Source organism: Triticum urartu, chromosome 4A (genome assembly GCF_056163025.1).
Source record: "Triticum urartu cultivar PI428250 chromosome 4A, HENAU_Tu73, whole genome shotgun sequence".
NCBI classification, from domain to species: Eukaryota; Viridiplantae; Streptophyta; class Magnoliopsida; order Poales; family Poaceae; genus Triticum; species Triticum urartu.
In genome coordinates, this window is record NC_141876.1 from 406,515,518 (window position 1) to 406,538,212 (window position 22,695).

A 22,695-nucleotide genomic window follows, 5' to 3' on the forward strand; every position below is an offset into this window, starting at 1 on the left:
CCAACAAACCGGCAAATCACACCAACAGAGAATGCTGGGTCTTCAAGCAGGCCGGCAAGCTAAACGCCGAACACAAGGGGAGGGAGACACCAAGCGAAGACGAGGATGAGCCTCACCAGGCGAACACTGGGGGACAGAAAAAATTCCCACCAGAGGTCAAAACAGTGAACATGATTCACGTAATGAAGAGGAGGAGCAAACGCGCACTCCGAGACGTATGTGTCGTGGAGCCCGTCACCCCCAAATTCAACCCTTGGTCGGCCTGCCCAATCACTTTTGATCGCAGGGATCACCCGAGTAGTATCCGGCATGGAGGATCAGCTGCCTTGGTACTAGACCCAATAATTGACGGATACCATCTCACCCGAGTCCTTATGGACGGCGGTAGTAGTCTTAATCTGATATATCAGGACACAGTCCGCATAATGGGGATAGACCCGACAAGAATCAGCCAAAGCAACACTACGTTTAAAGGAGTAATACCAGGCCCAGAGACCCGCTGCACGGGCTCTCTAGTACTAGAGGTTGTATTCGGTTCTATCGACAACTTCCGAAGTGAAAAGTTAACCTTCGACATCGCTCCATTCCGAAGCGGCTATCAAGCACTACTCGGAAGAACGACCTTCGCTCGTTTCAATGCAATACCGCATTATGCTTATCTTAAGCTTAAGATGCCCAGTCCACGTGGCATCATCATAGTTAGCGGAAACATAGAACGTTCCTTACGTGCGGAAGAACGTGTGGTGGCTTTAGCAGCTGAACACTGAACGCCCTCTTCAACCAGAATAAACGATCGGTCATGAAAACCGCGGACACGGCTAGACGAGTCCGGCGCACCACCAGCTGTAACAGCTTAGATAAACCTAAGACTGGGTCGATGGATATACCCCCATAGGTGGTGCTAGGGGCTTCCCACATGTAAAAAGGACTACAGTTCGGCTTGATCTTATTTAGATTGAATTTTAATGGTTTATTAAGAATAACCAATTTCTCGCGCGAAAACTTTCACCTGAGCTTTTCTCTCTTACAGATGATCATCGTGCTACATCCTTCCAGGATACGGCACAACGGAGACACAGGTGCAGACGTGCAGCAGGGCCCCGTTCAAAGGTTTCTTTTTTAGATTAAGACCCTGTGTGAACCTTTTTTACTGTCTCTTGTTGCTTCACACCCTCAGGATACTCAACATAACCAAGAGGGATGCTGGCGTTATTGACATTTCGTCACATCAGACTAATGCACGTACCTAGAAATTCAGGGGTTATTATCGAGGGTGTTACTCAGCCCAGTATATGTTGTAAAGACCAAATACCTTAGGGAGTGTTCGGCGTCGCAAGTTTGGCCTTATATGCATCAGCTCTAAATCATGTCTTGGGTCAATAGTTGGGTTTGCCCGGCTCCCGTGTTTTGCTACCTTACGTTCCGCTCTATCGGCTAAGGTGGCACCGGGAGAAGTACTGCGATTGTGCCCTGGTTCATCTGGATGAGCACCTCAGTAGAGAAAGCCAAAAACTGACTGTCATGATAAAGCGCGAGACTGGTCAACCACTCGAGGACTCAGTGGAATCTTCGCGATTCCTCCGCATTAACGAAGGACCGGTTTCCCGATCATGTATGTACGCGCACCATATTCGGATAAGCGCGGAAGTACCAGGGGCTATATAGTAGCCCCACTGTCAAACTCCTATGGCTAAGTGAAAGTGTTAAAGCAATATAGTCTAATTGCCTTGTTCGCCGCGCTATCACCTCCTTAATGGACCAAGACGTTGGATCAAGTGTGAATACGCGCTTTTCCGAACACCCCAGCATTATATGCGTGGTGGCTGAAGCCGACGACTGCAAACTTTCAGGTTATATACATACATAAAAGGCCACACATGAGGAGTCATAATACTTTCAGGCAAAAGTATAAATATAGCCTTTTATAAGCCAAATAGCATTCTTTTCACAAATTGGGTTACATGTCACTCGAACATAATACTCTTCGAGCACTGAGCCTCTATTAGATGAGCGCCTTCTAGGACTTCTTCAAAATAGTGCTCGGACGAGACCTAGCCTACAGCCGGACCCCGGGTTGCAATAGCAGTGGCCTCCTTCTCTGCCCAGTATGTCTTAACACGGGCAAGAGCCATCCGCGCACCCTCTATGCACACCGACCTCTTTACAGCGTCGATATGCGGCACAACACCAAGGAATCATTGCACTAAACCAAAATAACTATTCGGCCTTGGTCCTTCTGGCCAAAGATGATCCACGACAGACCTCATGGCAAGCCCGGACAACCTATGGAGCTCAGCTCACTCGGCCATTTGCTCATTTAACAGCAGCGGACGCGTTGGAGCACTGAACTGCGACCAGAAAAACTTCTCCACTTCATGATCTTTTTGATCTTTGAAAAATGCAGTCGCATCAGCAGCACTCATTGCCAGGTCCGAATACGCGTCTGAAGCACTCCATAATTGATCCAGAGGGGCATACTTTGGATCTCCAAACTTCGTCCGCAACAAAAAGGGTTTCCCAGCCATGATATCTCCGGCTTGACGAAGCTCCTCCTTCGCCGCTCTGATTTTAGAGCGGGTCTCCTTGGCTGCTACCATGGCTTTCTCCAGGTCCGCCGCTTTCACTTGGCTTTCCTTTTCAAGAAGCTCATACCGGTCGGCGGCATCCTTCAGCTCAACGGCCATCTTCGCTATTTTATCTTCTCTCTTGCGATGAGCAGCCTGTTCGGCTCTTAAGTCTTCGGTCGCCTTTAGGGTGACCGCATCACTCCTCCTGGCTTGTTCCTTGGCTCGGGCAAGTTCCGCCCGAAGGGTCTCCACGGCGGCAGCTCCATCTGCAGTCACAACATATTATAGATACTAGCATCATGCTCCTCTTAATATTTGTTGACCACCCGAAAATACATACCATGTGCCTCGTCAATCCGCTTGTTCACAAGCGCAATGTCGGCATCTGCCGCATCGAGGCTCAATCCGGCAAACTCAGCAGTCCGGCTAGCCACCGGACCGTCAGCCGCCTGCTCATGAAAGCAGCGCGATTATTACCTGGGACTATGATCCTCTATTTGTCGCCTCTAGACATCAACCAGAGTCTCAAGGGCTACTATCTGTATAGAGAACACTAGCGTGTGTGGTACCGTCAAAAAAATTATATTACTTTGTGTACCTCAAAGCCTCTTAGTAGGCTCGTAAAAGCTTCATGCAATCCACTTGTGGCGGATGAGATCCTCTCAAACACCATACTCATTAAAGTATGATGCTCCTCTGAGATAGCCTCTTGCTCCAAAAGACCCATCAGTACGTCCGGTTGCGCACCGGACAGTCTCGGACTCTTTCTGTTGCTCCCCTTAGGAGCCGAATACTCCGGACTCCGGGTGGCCGAAGGGTTTCCTTCTGGCCTTGGCGGATCTGGAGAAATCCTTCGTGATGACACCTCAGGGTCGCCCTCCCTAGGAGGCGGGGAGTCAGGGTGAGGCGTTTCGCTCTCCATCATCTCCGGAAGAAGATCCCCTGAAGACGAACTCTGTTCAGAAGGGCTATGATCCGGCCTACAAGATGTATGTCTTGGTTATTGTCCCCGGAGATAAAGCAGGATATATTTACCAAAAGTACTCTTGATTCACTTACATCTCGGTGGAGGGCTGGCCCCCTCGCGGGCACTGTGCGGTAAGGATGCCCTCCGGGGCAGGGCCCCCTGGCGAAGGTTTTTTCCCTCGTTTGGAAACCTTCGCTTCCGAGTCTTCAGAGGCGGTCCTTTTCCTTCCTTGGGGAGTGGGGATTCTAGATTCTTCTCCTCGGTTATCCTCCTTCGCGGAGACACTAATTCCCCCATTTTGGATGAGTAATGCGTGAGGCCCGCTTTCGGCTTCCTTATCCCTCCCTTTATCTTCCCCTGATGGCACTTGATAAGACGCAAGCTCAAGCATCCTGGCTAGTACAGGATCCGGTGAGCCTTCAGGGAGGGGGCCGAACACCTGATCATCTTCGCCTTTCTTATCCAGTCCTGGCCAAGATCGATTTTTTCATAATGATGTTATGACAAATGAAAAGATGACGTGTTCGGCCACAGAATTACTTACATGGGTATCTGGACGATTGCAGTTTAGACCCGCATCCTCGATGGTGTCCGGACACTTTATTTGTGATCCGAAGAACAATCCATACATCCCTTCGAGCATCATGCCGAAGAGTTGCTGAATAGTTCGCGGTCCTTTCGGGTTGAACTCCCACATACGGAGAGATTGGCGTTTGCATGGCAGGACCCGATGAACTAGCATAACTTTCATTACCTTGACGAGACTGACGTCCCTCTTGAGGAGATCTCGGATTCGACTTTGCAATGTCGGCACGTCATTAACTGGCCCCCAGTCCAGCCCCTTGTTGACTCATAACGCCAGTTGTGGCGGGGGGGCCGAACGGAAGGCGGGGGAAGCTACCCACTTAGTACTTCGGGGAGCTGTGATGTAAAACCACTCCCGCTGCCATAAGTTGGACACCTCCGGGAAGGAACCCTTTGGCCATGGAGCATCGACGCCTTTGCTTATTGTGGCACCTCTGCATTTTGCGTGTCGCCCATCGATCATCTTCGGCTTCACATTGAAGGTCTTGAGCCATAAGCCGAAGTGTGGGGTGATGCGGAGGAAGGCCTCACACACGATGATAAACGACGAGATGTGAAGGATGGAATCCGGGGCTAGATCGTGGAAATCAAGCCCGTAATAGAACATAAGCCCTCGGACAAAGGGATCAAGACTAAAGCCTAGCCCTCGGAGGAAGTGGGAAACAAATATGACACTCTCGTTGGGTTCAGGAGTGGGGATGACCTGCCCTTGAGCAGGCAGCCTGTGCGAGATTTCGGCGCTCAGATACCTAGCTTCCCTTAGCTTCTTAATGTCCACCTCTGTGACAGAGGAAGCCATCCGCCGGCCTTGAAGGTTGGATCCGGACATGGTTGAAGGACCGAAGCGCTTAGCCTGAGCTTTGGGTGTTTGAACTCGGGGTGGGGGAAGGGAAGGATTGAGCGCGAGAAGAAAAGGACAGGCCTTGGCCCCTTTATAAAGAGGGCGAATATCAAGCATCCTCCGCGTGCCCATTTTGAACTTGCCTAAAATCGAGGAGTCATGTTAACAAGCACGATTGGGTTACCCATGCTCGTATTGATGAGACTCCCGTGATAAGGGGAACACGATCTCTGCTTCGACAAGACGTGCCAATAAAACCGCCTCACAACACGTGCAATGGCAGGCAGGGGAAAACGGTTCGTAATGACCGGGCCATGGCAGGACGTCACGTTAGGAAAAGTTGTCAGTGGATTGGATTTGTGGAATAATATACTCTCTACGGTGGTAGGTGGAATTTGTTTTGCAGAGCCGGACACTATCCTTGTGTTCAAAATCTTCTATGGAGTATTCGAAGAAGGAACCCGCCTTGCAATGCCGAAGACAATCTGTGTGCCGGACTCATCGTCATTGAACCCTGGTTCAAGGGCTACTGAGGGAGTCCTGGATTAGGGGGTCCTCGGACGGCCGGACTGTTAGATTACGAAGATACAAGATTGAAGACTTCATCCCGTGTCCGGGTGGGACTCTCCTTTGCGTGGAAGGCAAGCTTGGCAATTCGGATATGTAGATCTCCTCCCTTGTAACCGACTCTGTGTAACCCTAACCCCCTCCGGTGTCTATATAAACCGGAGGGTTTAGTCCATAGGACAACAACAATCATAATCATAGGCTAGCTTCTAGGGTTTAGCCTCTACGATCTCGTGGTAGATCAACTCTTGTAATACTCATATCATCAAGATCAATCAAGCAGGACGTAGGGTATTACCTCCATCGAGAGGGCCCGAACCTGGGTAAACATTGCGTCCCCTGCCTCATGTTACCATCCGCCTTAGACGCACAGTTCGGGGCCCCCTACCCGAGATCCGCCGGTTTTGACACCGACAAACGTCACTTTATAGTGCCTCTTGTGATATGGACCTTTATTATGCAGTCCGTTGCTTTTATTTCTTCCATATCACAAGATCGTATAAAGCTTATTTTCTCCACACTAATAAGTCATATATATTTAGAGAGTAATTTTTATTGCTTGCACCGATGACAACTTACTTGATGGATCTTACTCAATCCATAGGTAGATATGGTGGACTCTCATGGCAAAACTGGGTTTAGGGATATTTGGAAGCACAAGTAGTATCTCTACTTGGTGCAAAGAAATTGGCTAGCATGAGAGGGAAAGGCAAGCTCAACATGTTGGATGATCCGTGACAATATAATTTACCTTAGATGTAAGAAAACATAACCCATTACGTTGTCCTCCTTGTCCAACGTCAACTCTTTAGCATATCATACTTTAATGAGTGCTCACAGTTATAAAAGATGTCCAAGATAGTATATTTATATGTGAACCTCTCTTTATTTATTACTTCCTATTAATTGCAATGATGACCAAAACTATGTTTGTCAACTCTCAACAACTTTTATTCATCATACTCTTTATATGTGAGCTCATTACTCTTTATTTCTTTTTATTTCTTCTCTTTTATTTTATTCCCTCAAGATCATAGCAAAATAATCAAGCCCTTGACTCAACACTAATCTTTATTATATATAGCTCACAGACTCGATTACATAAGAAGATCATAAAGCAAGACTCACAACTAGATCATACTAAAACTTTATTCTACTAGATCAAGATATTATCTAAAGATCAAACTAAGAAAAAGGTAAAGATATAAGTGATGGTGATACGATACCGGGGCACTCCCCCAAGCTTGGCAGTTGCCAAGGGGAGTGCCCATACCCGATGTGATTATATATCTTTTGCCGGTGAAGGAGATGGAGTTGTTGATGATGTAGGCTTGTTGTCCCTCTTCCAAGCATAGGCTCACCATCATAGAAGGATGAACGAGTCTTCGGAATCCTCAAATCTGCAGCCAAACTCATAGTTTTGATTTTGCAGGTCATAGATCTGGGCTTGGAGGTGCTCGATTTTCTCATGAAGCTTGAAGATGGACTCCCCAATGTCCTTGGCGTCCAGCTTGTGGTTGTTGGTGAACTTCGTGATCATTATGTGATTGGAGTCGAGTCCACGCTCCACCATCTCCTGACACTTGAAAACTTATTGCTCCATTGCCTCAAGCCTTGTCTCCATGTTTCCGGTCCTCCTTGGTCCCTCCACATCGTGGATGTGCAACAACCCCTCATGCATCTCAATGGTTTGAGGGTGTTGCAGCACCTCCGCGAGGTAGGGGTTGATGACCTTCTCGAAGAACTTGTCCTTGGGGGCACTTGAAGACGACATGGCGACCTAGATCTGTCAGAAAAACAGCTCGAAACAAAGACAAGAGATATTTGCGTGATACGGTGGTCAAAACCTTCGGGAGGTTATATAGTGGATTTTTACCGACCAAAAGAAGTATCGTGCAAGAAAACGGAGTCCGAAGAGTACACGAGGTGCCCACGAGGCAGGGGGCGCGCCCAGGGGGGTAGGGCACGCCCTCCACCCTCGTGGAGGCCTCGTGTCCTTTCCGGTCTGCTTCTTATTTTACTATTTTCTGAAATATTCCAAAACGGAGAAAAATTGCCATTAGAACTATTTTGGAGTCGGTTTACTTACTGTACCACGTACCTATTCCTTTTCGGAGTCTGAAATGTTCCGGAAAGTGTCTCTTATGTATTCCTCCGGGGTTACGGTTTCAATAATATTAGTTTCAACATTTATGGGATTACCTGAGATATAATGTTTGATTCTTTGACCGTTCACCACCTTTGGATTTGTTCCTTCGAAGTTGTTGATTTTTATGGCACAAGAACGATAGACCTCCTCGATAACATAAGGACCTTTCCCATTTAGAGAGAAGTTTGCCTACAAAAAATCTTAAATGAGAGTTGTATAACAATACATAATCACCTACATTGAAATCATGTTTTTGTATCCTTTTATCATGCCATCTTTTAACCTTTTCTTTAAACAGTTTGGCATTCTTATAGGCCTAGGTTCTCCATTCATCAAGTGAGCTAATGTCAAAAAGCCTCTTCTCACCAGCAAGTTTGAAGTCATAGTTGAGCTCTTTAATAGCCCAATATGCCTTATGTTCTAATTCAAGAGGCAAGTGACATGCTTTACCATAAACCATTTTATATGGAGACATACCCATAGGATTTTTATATGCAGTTCTATAAGCCCATAATGCATCATCAAGTTTCTTGGACCAATTCTTTCTAGATCTATTAACAGTCTTTTACAAAATTAATTTGAGCTCTCTATCGCTAAGTTCTACTTGACCACTAGACTGTGGATGATATGGAGATGCAATTCTATGATTAACATCATACTTAGCAAGCATTTTACAAAAGGCACCATGAATAAAATGTGAACCACCATTAATCATTAAATATCTAGGGACTCCAAACCTCGGAACAATAACTTCTTTAAGCATCTTAATAGAGGTGTTATGATCAGCACTACTAGTTGGAATAGCTTCTACCCACTTAGTAACATAATCAACAGCAACTAAAATATGTGTATACCAATTAGAGGAAGGAAAAGGTCCCATATAATCAAAGCCCCAAACATCAAATGGTTCAATAGCAAGTGAATAATTCATAGGCATTTCTTGACGTCTACTAATATTACCAATTCTTTGACATTCATCACAAGATAAGACAAACTTACGGGCATCCTTGAAGAGAGTAGGCCAATAAAAACCGGATTGCAATACCTTGTGTGCAGTTCTATCTCCAGCATGGTGTCCTCCATAAGCTTCGGAGTGACACTTACATAGGATCTGTTCCTGTTCATGCTCAGGTACACAACGTCTAATAACACCATCTACTCCTTCTTTATAAAGGTGTGGGTCATCCCAGAAGTAATGTCTTAAATCATAGAAGAACTTTTTCTTTTGTTGGTATGTGAAACTAGGTGGTATAAATTTAGCAACAATGTAATTAGCATAATCAGCATACCATGGAGCAGTACGAGAAGCATTTATGACAGCTAATTGTTCATCAGGAAATCTATCATCAATAGGTAGTAGGTCATCAAGAACATTTTCTAACCTAGACAAGTTGTCTGCAACGGGATTCTCAGCTCCCTTTCTATCAATGTTATGTGTAGCAACCCGACCTCAAACGGTCAAGTCTCTGTGCTTCAGTGTCATCCCTGGATCGGTAATGCTGACACACACAGTACTCGAGGATTTATAACAGAGTAGCAATCACACACTTATTACATCAAATGTCTCAAAAGAGAACTTTTTACAATAAGTATGGCTTAAGGCCATCTAATACGATAACAGCGGAAGGCTTGGAAGATAAAGTGAGTCCATCAACTCCAACAGCATAGCTGAGCTGCACGGCAATGACCTAACGAACCTTACTCCTCGTCTGAAATGTCTGCAACATAATACGTTGCAGCCTGAAAACGGGTCAGCACATGGAATATGCTGGCAAAGTAACACAGCAGAGCAAGAACAGAATAATACTATCACTACATGCATATTTGGTTGGTGGAAAGCTCTATGGTTACAGTTTTGCGAAAAGCCAATTTTTCCCTACAACAAAGGAATAGATTTTATTTAACTATCATGGTAGTTGAAACATCATTGAGAAGTTTCCTCCAACTCAATCCCAATTAAAGTAATTAACAACCCAACAATATTATTTTAGAGTGATGAGATACTTATGATACTCCAAGTACTAGATACTCAAGATGTCCATAACCGGGGACACGGCTAACCATGATTAGTTTATAAACTCTGCAGAGGTTTGCGCACTTTTCCCCACAAGACCCGATCTCCTCCATTGGATTTCTCGCACTACATGGTGTTTGAGAAACGGATGATCGAGACACAGTCTTTCAGAAGCATTAACCCCTTACTCCGGGCAGACCATACCAACCTACATCCATCTACCTGCTGATCCACCTCTTCGGGAGCTTCACGCAACTTACTCAACTATGCTAGAGCCCATAATAGCTTGTGGCTGCACATGGAAGTTTCTAGCATGAAAATATCTCAGTTCCCTTTAAGCCTGGGTGGCGGACCATAGGATTATCACACGAGTACTCTGGGATATCCTAGGACAACACTGGATTCCCCAGGTGCCCAACAAACAATCCACCCAGATGTGTATTCAAGTTGCCACCTTAAGTTGAACCATTAATTTAACAATCTCACATCTGTCATGGATTTTCACTCACCCAAACCACGTCTACGAGCATAGCATAGCAATATAAGCAACACGTAGAAGTAACTCCCAAGGGTTTGATAATAACAGGGCAATAGGTTCTACCTCATCAACTACTTCCCAACCCACATGTTAATCACAACCTAACCATGCAGTGTTTGAGGATTGGAACTAATGCATAAAAGCTGGGTGATAAAGGGGTATGATCAAAGTGTTACTTGCCTTGCTGATGATCCACAAAACCTAGGGATTCGTAGTAGCACGCTTCGCACTCCGGGTGTTCTATCGCATACAAACAATAGTATACATAAACAATCAAGCAAAGAAACATGGGTAAATCTCAAATAAGAAGATCTAACCAGAAAGTTCAACTTAAGAACTCCAGTTTGCGAAAAGAATCAAATTGAACGGAGCAACGAAACTCAAACTGTGAAAGAAACAAGATCCGTTTACTAATCTGGACTAAGGTCAAATTTTATAGTAGAAAAATCGTGTTCAAGTTGGTTAAACGGAAAGAGGGTTTCGTGACGAAGATCTAGGCGCTTGAATCGCCTGATTCCGATAAATGAGCGAAAAGATAAACTAAAACCAAAATCGGATCAGAAATCGCGATTGAAAATAATCGCGGAAAATCCGAGAAAAAGAAAACTGACAAACAGGCTAACGAACGAGCGTTCGTTGTCTGCGGCTAATGATTGAACTCCGTTCGTCAAAACGAATGTACGGACGAACGTCCGCAAAGTAACTAAACCGAAAAAGACGGCGAACCGATCTATCCAAAAAAACTAGGGTTTCTAAAAAAACCGAATCGGTTTTTATAAAAAAACCAAACGGCGCTATACCTCCGGCAAGGTCCAGCGCGCGGGCGGATCCGTTGAGTGGGGTGGGGCGGCGCAGTGCAACGGCGGGGCAACGGCGGAAAAAAGCAGCGGCACGGCGCAGCGACAGCGGCAGCGCGAGGCGGCGGGGCGGCGGCTTGCGGCAGCGGGTGGCGCGGGCAGGCGGCGGGGCGGCTCGGGCTCCAAGGGGGGCGAGGCGCGGCTTATAAGGGGGGCAGCGTCTAGGGGGAGGGGGCAAGGCGCGCGGGAGTCCCGGCCGGACTCCACTTCGCGTCGGCGGCGGCGCTCTCGGTCTCCCGAGCGGAGACGAGGCGCGGGCGGCTTGGCCCGGCTCGGCTGGGCTTCGGCCCAGTTGGGCACTAAAACTTTTTTTTAAATAATTCCGCCAAAACTAAAAAAATCCTAGAAAATAAAATAAAAATCAAAAAATGCCAAAACAAATTTTCATCGTCTAAATAAAATATTTAGAACAAGATGAACATTTTCTTGGCCCTAAAATGCAACTTTGAAAAATGTGCAATTTTTCTAATTCAAATAAAATAGCAATAAACTCCGAATAAAATCAAATATTTGATTTTAATATTTTCCCTCCAATATTTCATTTATTTTGGAGAAGTCATATTATCTCCTCTCATATATTTTAACATGAAATATTTTCGAAGAGAAAAATAATTAAAACCAAAAATCCTCGTTTCGACATTTGGTAAAACCCAAATATGAAACAGGGAAATCCCCAACTCTCTCCGCGTGTCCTTGAGTTGCTTAGGATTTCAAGGATCGCGAAACGAAATACAGTAAAATATGATATGCATGGATGATCTATGTATCACATTCCAAATTGAAAATTTGGGATGTTACAAACCTACCCCCCTTAAGATGAATCTCGCCCTCGAGATTCGGGTTGGCTAGAGAATAGGTGTGGGTGGTCTTTGCGAAGATCATCCTCTCGTTCCCAGGTGGCTTCATCCTCGGTATGGTGGCTCCACTGAACTTTGCAAAACTTAATAACCTTGCTGCGGGTGACTCGGCTGGCGAATTCGAGAATCCTAACTGGCTTCTCCTCATAGGTCAAATCACTGTCCAACTGAATCGCCTCCAAGGGTACTGTATCTCTTAACGGTATATCGGCCATCTCGGCATCACACTTCTTGAGTTGTGACACATGAAATATATCACGGACTCCTGACAGTCCTTCAGGTAACTCCAACTTGTAGGCAACTTCTCCCATACGTTCCAAAATTCGATACGGGCCTACAAATCTTGGGGCTAACTTTCCCTTAACTCCAAAACGTTTCACTCCTTGCAGGGGTGACACTCGCAGATATGCTCTATCTCCAATTTCATAGGTTATTTCCTTGTGTTTCGAGTCTGCATAACTCTTCTACCTGGACTGAGCTATCTTCAGTCTATCTCTGATCAACTTAACTTTCTCTTCAGACTCTTTGATCAAATCTGGTCCAAACAATTGTCGGTCTCCGACTTCATCCCACATCAATGGTGTTCTGCACCTTCGTCCATACAGGGCTTCGAACGGTGCCATTTTCAAACTGGCTTGGTAGCTATTGTTGTATGAGAACTCCGCGTAGGGCAAATTGTCAGCCCAACTAAATCCATAATCTAGCACACAGGCCCTCAACATATCCTCCAGAACTGGTTGACTCTCTCAGTCTGTCCATCTGCTTGCGGGTGGAATGCTGTACTAAACTCCAACCTTGTCCCCAAAGTTTGGTGCAGCTGATGCCAAAACTTTGAAGTAAACTGTGTCCCTCTATCTAATACGATGGTCCTCGGAACTCCATGCAGACATACGATCCTGGTCATATATATCTTGGCCAACTTTGCACTTGTATAGGTGGTTTTCACTGGGATAAAGTGAGCCACTTTGATCAAGCGATCAACTACTACCCATATAGAATCATATCCTGATTTGGTCATGGGAAATCCGGTGATGAAATCCATGCCAAGCTTATCCCACTTTCATTCTGGTATCGTCATAGGTTGTAACAATCTGGCTGGCTTTTGATGTTCTGCCTTCACTCTCTGACATACATCACATACGGCTACATACTCGGCAATATCCTTCTTCATACCAGTCCACCAGAAATGCTCCTTCAAATCCAAATACATCTTGGTGTTTCCGGGGTGTATCGAGTATGGTGAGTCATGAGCCTCTTGAAGTATTAACTTCTTGATCTCTGTGTTATTGGGCACATAAACACGGTCCTCGAACCATAAGGTGTCGTGCTCATCCTCACGAAAATCTTTGGCCTTTCCTTCGCTCATTCTTTCTTTTATCTCAGCAACCTCTTTGTCATCCTTCTAAGCTTCTCGAATCTTTCCTAACAATGTAGACTACACTTCCATTGTTGCAACAAAACCTCTAGGAACAATCTCCAATCGAAGTTCCCTGAGATCCTCTGCTAACTCCTTTGGCAATCCCGTGCTCACTAGGGTATTAGCATAACTCTTCCGGCTCAAGGCATCTGCTACGACATTGGCCTTGCCTGGATGATAGTGAAGCTTCATGTCATAATCCTTTATAAGCTCCAACCATCTCCTCTGCCTAAGGTTCATCCCCTTCTGCGTGAAAATGTACTTCAAACTCTTATGATCCATGTACACATCACAACGATTTCCAATAAGGTAACGCCTCCAGGTCTTCAACGCATGCACTACGGCTGCTAACTCCAAGTCATGCATGGCATAATTCAACTCATGTGGTTTCAGTTGTCGTGAGGCATACGAAACAACCCTTCCGTCCTACATAAGCACACTTCCAAGTCCTAGGCGAGAGGCATCGCAATACACTTGAAACTCCTTGCGTATATCCGGCAGAATCAGCACTGGGGTTGTAGTAAAATGTTTCTTTAACTCCTGAAAACTTGCTTCACATTCTTCTGTCCATTTAAATTTGGTATCCTTCTTCAATAACTCCGTCATTGGCTTCACAATTTTGGAAAAATTCTCAATGAATCTTCGATAGTATCCTGCGAGTCCAAGAAAACTGCGGATGTCGCTAACCGAAGTGGGTGCCAACCATTCAGTGACTGACTGAACCTTGGTAGGATCTACTTCTACACCTTCTCCTGATATAACATGTCCAAGGAATCAAACTTCCTTCAGCCAAAACTCGCATTTGCTGAACTTGGCATACAATTGATGTTCCTTGAGTTTCTCGAGAACTAAGCGCAAATGCTCTTCGTGCTCCTCCTCGTTCTTCGAGTATACCATTATATCATCAATGAACACCACAATGAACTTATCCAAATATTCCATGAACACTTTGTTCATCATGTTCATGAAGTAGGCAGGGGCGTTAGTCAGTCCAAACGACATGACCGTATATTCATATAACCCGTACCGTGTGGTGAAGGTTGTCTTTGGTATGTCATTCTCTCGTATCTTCAGCTGGTGATATCCAGATCGCAGATCGATCTTTGAAAACACCTTGTCTCCTTGCAACTGGTCGAAAAAATCATTGATCATCGGCAGTGGGTATTAGTTCTTGATCGTCACCTCATTTAACGCACGATAATCAACAACCATTCTTAAAGACTTATCCTTATTCTCGACCAAAAGCACTAGGGCTCCCCACGGTGATGAGCTCCATCGAATGTAACCTTTCTCCAATAACTCCTTGATTTGTTTCTTAATCTCCTCCAGATCATTTGCGGGCATCCGATATGGTCTCTTCGATATACGCCCGGTGCCTGGCAATAACTCTATCAAAAACTCGATGTCTCGATCCGGTGGCATGCCAGGTAACTCTTCTGGAAAAACATCCGGGTAATCCTTGACTACAGGCACTTCCTCCTGAACAACTCTTCTGAGGGTATTCACTTGGCTACTTCTTGGCGCATGCCTAGATACATACTTGATCCTTTTTCCCTCCGGGGTGGTGAGACAAATTAACTTACTAACATAGTCAATGCTTCCTCCATACTTTGACATCCAGTCCATTCCTAATATCACATCCAATCCTTGTGACTCCAAGATTATTAGGTCGGGCGGAAAAACATGGCTACCAATGGTTAAGGGTATCTGGTCGCACCATCGACTAGCCATATACTCTGCTCTAGGTGAACTTACTAACAGATGGGTCCTAAGGGTTTGGGTTGGTAGTTTAAACTTATCCACGAATTCCCTTGATATGTATGAATGTGATGCACCAGTATCAAAAAGAACAAGGGCAGTAAAAGACTTAACCAAAAACTTACCAATAACCGCGTCTGGCTGCTCTTCAACCTCCTCCACATTGACGTGGTTCACTTGTCCTTTGTTGAATGGATTGGGCTTCTTTCCAGTGCTCCCATTGCTATTTCCATTCTTTGCTTCAGGGCACTCCGTGGCATAGTGTCCAGTCTTCCCGCACTTGAAACAAGTAACGTGGCTTAGGTCTCTCTTCGCGGGTGTGGCTGGATTGGAGCGGTTCTGATTGTTGCTTGCTCCATTCCCATTCCCATTCCTTGGGCCAGTATGACTATGGTTACTTCCTCCATTAAGGGTGTGGCCTCCATGGTTATGAACAAGTCCTCCCGAGTTCGGGGTTAGGCGAGGCTTCTGCTGAGCTCCTGAATTATACCTTCCTTGTCCATACTTCCTCTTATGGCTCTCAATCTGCTTCTGCTTCCCTTCAATCATAAGAGCTTTATCTACCAACTCCTGGTAGTTATTGAATGTTGCCATCATCAACTTCATGCTCATCTCATCATTCAGACCTTCCATAAACTTCTCCTGCTTTGCGGCATCTGTGGCCACATCATCAGGGGCATAACGAGATAACTTGCTAAACTCATCCGCGTACTGAGCCACAGAACTGTTCCCCTAGCGTAAGTTGCGAAACTCACGCTTATTCATACTCATAGCTCCGGTTGAGACATGGGCTATATGGAAAGCTTGCTGAAACTGATCCCATGTAACAGTGGCTATAGGGTAGGTGACAGTGTAATTCTCCCACCATGAGGCTGCTGGTCCATCCAACTGATGTGCGGCAAAACGCACCTTCTCAGCATCGGTACATCCTGCAGTGGTTAACTCCCTTCCAATCCTGCGGAGCCAATCATCTGCTACTATGGGCTCGGTGCTACTGGAAAACACCGGCGACTGCAACCTCAGAAAGCGGGCTATGTTGTCAACTGGTGGTGGTGGCGGTGGATTGTTGTTGTTGTTATTGTTGCCTTGGTTCTGAACTAACAACTGCATCAGGGTATTCTGCTGCTGGACCAACTGAGTGAGCTCCGGTGGAAAGGTAAATCCGCGGTCACATCTCGGAGGCATCTGATGGGTTTAGAGGGGAGAGATTAGAATAGAATGAGGTCTAATGAGAAAGCACTACCCATATGCACATGAGACAAACACAATCATTTCACTCAATCAATCAAACAAGGGCATATAATCGATCTAACTATCGTTACAAAAGTGTTCAGGCTATACTATTTACATGGTGGAATACTACTACTCATGTGGTGGTCTACTAAAAATATTCTTCGGTTGAAGACTCCATGATGTCTGCTCCAGCTTCGTCTTCATATTCATCATCGCTATTGTCAGGGTCCGAGTCGGTGTCGTCGATGATGATGTAGTCCTCCGGGCGAATCTCATTGGGTTCTTCGTCTTCTCCTCCTGGTGCGGGGTCTCCCAGGAATACTCCTAGCTTCCTTTCCAGATCGTCATTCTTCTCCACTAGTATGACGATTTCCTCCTCATAATCTTCATGAGTAGCCTTGAGTTCTTCCTCCAGTTCCGTGATCCTAGTCATTGCCTTCTTCAGATCTATCATTCCTGCGCACATCTGGTTCTCCTGGCGACGAATATGTTGGTTTAACTCCTGGATGAAAGCTGCAATTGATCTATCCTTCCTGGTGCTGATCATCTCCCATTGCTCATCTCGGCGCCCACAAATCTGATAGATAGTATCCTTAAGCTCCTTATGATAAACTTCTCCAATGCGTCCCATGGTGATGTGAGCTGCCATACTCTTTCCTAGACTCCAGGTTGGTGCATCGAAGGAAAACTCTATGGGTTTAGTGACTGGCGTGAATGTCCTTCCTGGAACTTGAACTTAAATCATCCATCGCTCCTCTTCTGGTAGAGTGGCATTGTAAGTCCTGGTGAAGCTTGGTATTCCAATGTTCAGGTACCTAGTGACTTCCTTCAAGTGTCGTCCAAAAGGTGCTTCTTCATCCGGTTGTGCAAACTTGTTCCTTGCGTCTGCCATCCTAAAGAGTAGAAAATGGAGAGGAGTCAGAATGAGAAGAGAATAGTGATCTAGGGCTTTAGCTTAGTGGTCGTGTCCTACACTTAGCGTGTGCTCTGATACCATCTTGTAGCGACCCGACCTCAAATGGTCAAGTCTCTGTGCTTCAGTGTCATCCCTGGATCAGTAATGCTGACACACACAGTACTTGGGGATTTATAAAAGAGTAGCAATCACACACTTATTACATCGAGTGTCTCAAAAGAGAACTTATTACAATAAATATGGCTTAAGGCCATCTAATACGATAACAGCGGAAGGCTTGGAACATAAAGTGAGTCCATCAACTCCAACGGCATAGCTGAGCTGCACGGCAACGACCTAACGAACCTTACTCCTCATTTGAAAAGTCTTCAACATAATATGTTGCAGTCCGAAAACGGATCAGCACATGGAATATGCTGGCAAAGTAACACAGTAGAGTAAGAACAGAATAATACTATCACTACATGCATATTTGGCTGGTGGAAATCTCTATGGTTACAATTTTGCGAAAAGCCAATTTTTCCCTACAACAAAGGAATAGATTTTATTTAACTATCATGGTAGTTGAAACGTCATTGAGAATGTTCCTCAAACTCAATCCCAATTAAAGTAATTAACAACCCAACAATATTATTTTAGAGTGATGAGATACTTATGATACTCCAAGTACTAGATACTCAAGATGTCCATAACCGGGGACACGGCTAACCATGATTAGTTTATACACTCTGCAGAGGTTTGCACACTTTTCCCCCAAGACCCGATCTCCTCCATTGGATTTCTCGCACTACATGGTGTTTGAGAAATGGATGTTCGAGACACAGTCTTTCAGAAGCATTAACCCCTTACTTCGGGCAGACCATACCAACCTACATCCGTCTACCTACTGATCCACCTCTTCGGGAGCTTCACGCAACTTACTCAACTATGCTAGAGCCCATAATAGCTTGTGGCTGCACATGGAAGTTTCTAGCATGAAAATATCTCAGTTCCCTTTAAGCCTGGGTGGCGGACCATAGGATTATCACACGAGTACTCTGGGATATCCTAGGACAACACTGGATTCCCCAGGTGCCCAACAAACAATCCACCCAGATGTGTATTCAAGTTGCCACCTTAAGTTGAACCATTAATTTAACAATCTCACATCTGTCATGGATTTTCACTCACCCAAACCACGTCTACGAGCATAGCATAGCAATATAAGCAACACGTAGAAGTAACTCCCAAGGGTTTGATAATAACAGGGTAATAGGTTCTACCTCATCAACTACTTCCCAACCCACATGTTAATCACAACCTAACCATGCAGTGTTTGAGGATTGGAACTAATGCATAAAAACTGGGTGATAAAGGGGTATGATCAAAGTGTTACTTGCCTTGCTGATGATCCGCAAAACCTAGGGATTCGTAGTAGCACGCTTCGCACTGCAGGTGTTCTATCGCAAACAAACAATAGCATACATAAACAATCAAGCAAAGAAACACGGGTAAATCTAAATAAGAAGATCTAACCAGAAAGTTCAACTTAAGAACTCTGGTTTGCGAAAAGAATCAAATCGAACGGAGTAACGAAACTCAAACTGCGAAAGAAACAAGATCTGTTTACTAATCTGGACTAAGGTCAAATTTTACAGTAGCAAAATCTTGTTCAAGTTGGTTAAACGGAAAGAGGGTTTCGTGACGAAGATCTAGGCGCTTGAATCGCCTGATTCCGACAAACGAGTGAAAAGATAAACTAAAACAAAAATCAGATCAGAAATCATGAATGAAAATAATCGCGGATAATCCGAGAAAAAGAAAACTGACGAACATGCTAATGAACGAGCGTTCATTGTCTGCGGCTAACGAGTGAACTCCATTCGTTAAAACGAACGTACAGACAAACGTCCACAAAGTAACTAAACCGGAAAAAACCGGCGAACCGGTCTATCCAAAAAAACTAGGGTTTCTAAAAAAACTGAATCGGTTTTTATAAAAAAAATGAACGGCGCTATACCTCCGGCAAGGTCCGGCGCGCGGGCGGCTCCGGCGAGCGGGGTGGGGCGGCGCGGTGCAACGGCGGCGCGGGGCAGCGGCAAGCGGCGGTGGCGGCAGCAGCGCGAGGCGGCGGCTTGCGGCGGCGGGTGGCGCGGGCAGGCGGCGGGGCGGCTCGGGCTCCAAGGGGGGGTGAGGCGCGGCTTATAAGGGGGGGGCGTCTTGGGGAAGGGGGCAAAGCACGCGGGAGTCCCGGCCGGACTCCGCTTCGCAGTGGCGGCGGCGCTCTCGGTCTCCCGAGTGGAGACGAGGCACGGGCGACTTGGGCCGGCTCGGCTGGGCTTCGGCCCAGTTGGGCGCTAAAACTTTTTTAAAAAAATAATTCCGCCGAAACTAAAAAAATCCTAGAAAATAAAATAAAAATCTGAAAATTCCAAAACAAATTTTCATCGTCTAAATAAAATATTTAGAACAAGATGAACATTTTCTTGGCCCTAAAATGCAACTTTGAAAAATGTGCAATTTTTCTAATTCAAATAAAATAGCAATAAACTCCGAATAAAATCAAATATTTGATTTTAATATTTTCCCTCCAATATTTCATTTATTTTGGAGAAGTCATATTGCCTCCTCTCATATATTTTAACATGAAATATTTTCGGAGAGAAAAATAATTAAAACCAAAAATCCTCGTTTCGATATTTGGTAAAACCCAAATATGAAAACGGGGAAATCCCCAACTCTCTCCTAGGGTCCTTGAGTTGCTTAGGATTTTGATGATCGCGAAACGAAATGCAGTAAGATATGATATGCATGGATGATCTATGTATAACATTCCAAATTGAAAATTTGGGATGTTACAATATGCAAATCAAATTCTTGTAGCAGGAGAACCCATCTAATAAGTATAGGCTTAACATCTTTCTTTTCCATAAGATATTGAATAGCAGCATGATCAGTGTGAATAGTTACTTTAGAATCAACAATATAAGGTCTGAACTTATCACAAGCTAATACAACTGCTAAGAATTCTTTTTCAGCAGTAGCATAATTTCTCTGGGCATTGTCTAGAGTTTTACTAGCATATTGAATAACATTTAATTTTTTATCAACTCTTTGTCCTAGAACGGCCCCTACAGCATAATCACTAGCGTCACACAAAATTTCAAAAGGTAAATTCCAATCATGTGGCTGAACAATAGGTGCCGAAATCAAGGCTTTCTTAAGTATTTCAAATGCTTCTACACAATCATCATCAAAGACAAAGGGAATATCTTTTTGTAATAGGTTAGTCAGAGGCGGGAGATTTTTGAGAAGGCCTTAATGAACCTTCTATAAAAATCAGCATGACCTAGGAAACTTCTTATACCTTTGATTTCCTTGGGACATGGCATCTTTTCAATAGCATCAACTTTAGCTTTGTCAACTCCAATACCTCTTTCAGAAATTTTATGCCCCAAGACAATAACTTCATTAACCATAAAGTGGCACTTCTCCCAATTCAAGACAAGGTTAGTTTCTTCACATCTCTGCAAAACTCGATCAAGGTTGCTCAAGCAATCATCAAAAGAGGATCCATAAACAGAGAAATCATCCATGAAAAATTCATAGATCTTTTCACAAAAGTCAGAGAATATAGCCATCATGCATCTTTGAAAGCTAGCAGGTGCATTACATAAACCAAAAGGCATACATCTATAAGCAAAGGTACCGAAAGGGCAAGTAAAAGTAGTTTTTTCTTGATCATCAGCTGACACCGGTATTTGAGAGAAACCAGAGTAACCATCTAGAAAGCAAAAATGTGTATGTTTGGATAATCTTTCTAGCATTTGATCAATGAAAGGCAAGGGGTAATGATCTTTTTAGTAGCTTTATTTAATTTGCGGAAATCAATTACCATCCTATAGCCTGTAATAATTCTTTGCGGAATCAATTCATTTTTATCATTAGGAACGACAATGATACCTCCTTTCTTAGGGACAAAATGGGCAGGGCTTACCCACTGACTATCAGCTACGGGATAAATTACCTGCTTCAAGGGGCTTTAATATTTTCTTTCTTACCACTTCTTTCATCTTAGGATTTAGCCGTCGTTGGTGATCAATAACTGGTTTGGCGTCTTTCTCCACTTTTATTTTGTGTTGACATAGAGTGGGACTAATGCCCTTAAGATCATCAAGAGTATATCCAATAGCAGCACAATGCTTCTTCAGAGTTTTCCATAATCTCTCTTCTTCATGCTCTGAAAGGTTAGCACTAATAATAACAAGATATATCTTCTTTTCATCAAGATAAGCATATTTAAGAGTATCAGGCAATGGTTTAAGCTCAAACACGGGATCACCCTTGGGTGTAGGAGGATCCCCTAGGATTTCAACAGGCAAATTGTGTTTCAAAATAGGTCCCTGTTTAAAGAATACCTCATCTATTTCCCTTCTTTCATTCATGAACATATCATTTTCATGGTCTAGCAAATATTGTTCTAAAGGATCAGTAGGAGGCACGGCAATAGAAGCAAGACCAATAATTTCATCTTTACTAGGCAATTCTTTATCATGGGGTTGTCTATGAAAATTAGCAAAATTAAACTCATGAGACATATCCCCTAAACCAACAGAAACAATATCCTTATTGCAGTCTATCTTAGCATTAACAGTATTCAAGAAGGATCTACCAAATATAATGGGACAAAAGTCATCTTGTGGGGAACCGAGAACAAGAAAATCAGCAGGGTATTTAACTTTCCCACACAAGAATTCAACATCTCTAACAATCCCAATCGGTGAAATAGTATCTCTATTGGCAAGTTTAATGGTAACATCGATATCTTCTATCTCAGCAGGTGTAATATCATGCATAATTTCTTCGTATAAGGAATGAGGTATTGCACTTGCACTAGAACCCATATCACATAAGCCATGATAACAATGATCTCCTATTTTAATAGAAATAACAGGCATGCCTACAACAAGTCTATGTTTATTTTTAGCATCAGGTCTAGCAATTCTAGCAGCTTCATTGCAGAAGTAAATAACATGCCCATCAATATTATCGGCCAAGAGATCTTTAACCATAGCAATTTTAGGTTCAACTTTAATTTGCTCAGGGGGTTTAGGTGTCTTAATATTACTTTTTTAACCATAGTTGAAGCTTTAGCATGATTCTTTATCCTAACAGGGAAAGGTGGTTTCTCAATACAAGCAGCAGGAACAACAGGATCATCATAAGTGATAGTCTTTTCTTCAACTTTAATTGGTGCAATTGATTTTACTTAAATGGGAGGATTAGATTTAAACCACTTCTCCTTAGGGGTATCAACATGAGTAGCAAAGGATTCATAGAAAGAAGCTACTATCTTAGAGTCAAGTCCATATTTAGTGCTAAATTCACGGAAAGCATCGGTATCCATAAAAGATTTAACACAATCAAACTTAGGTGTTATACCTGACACC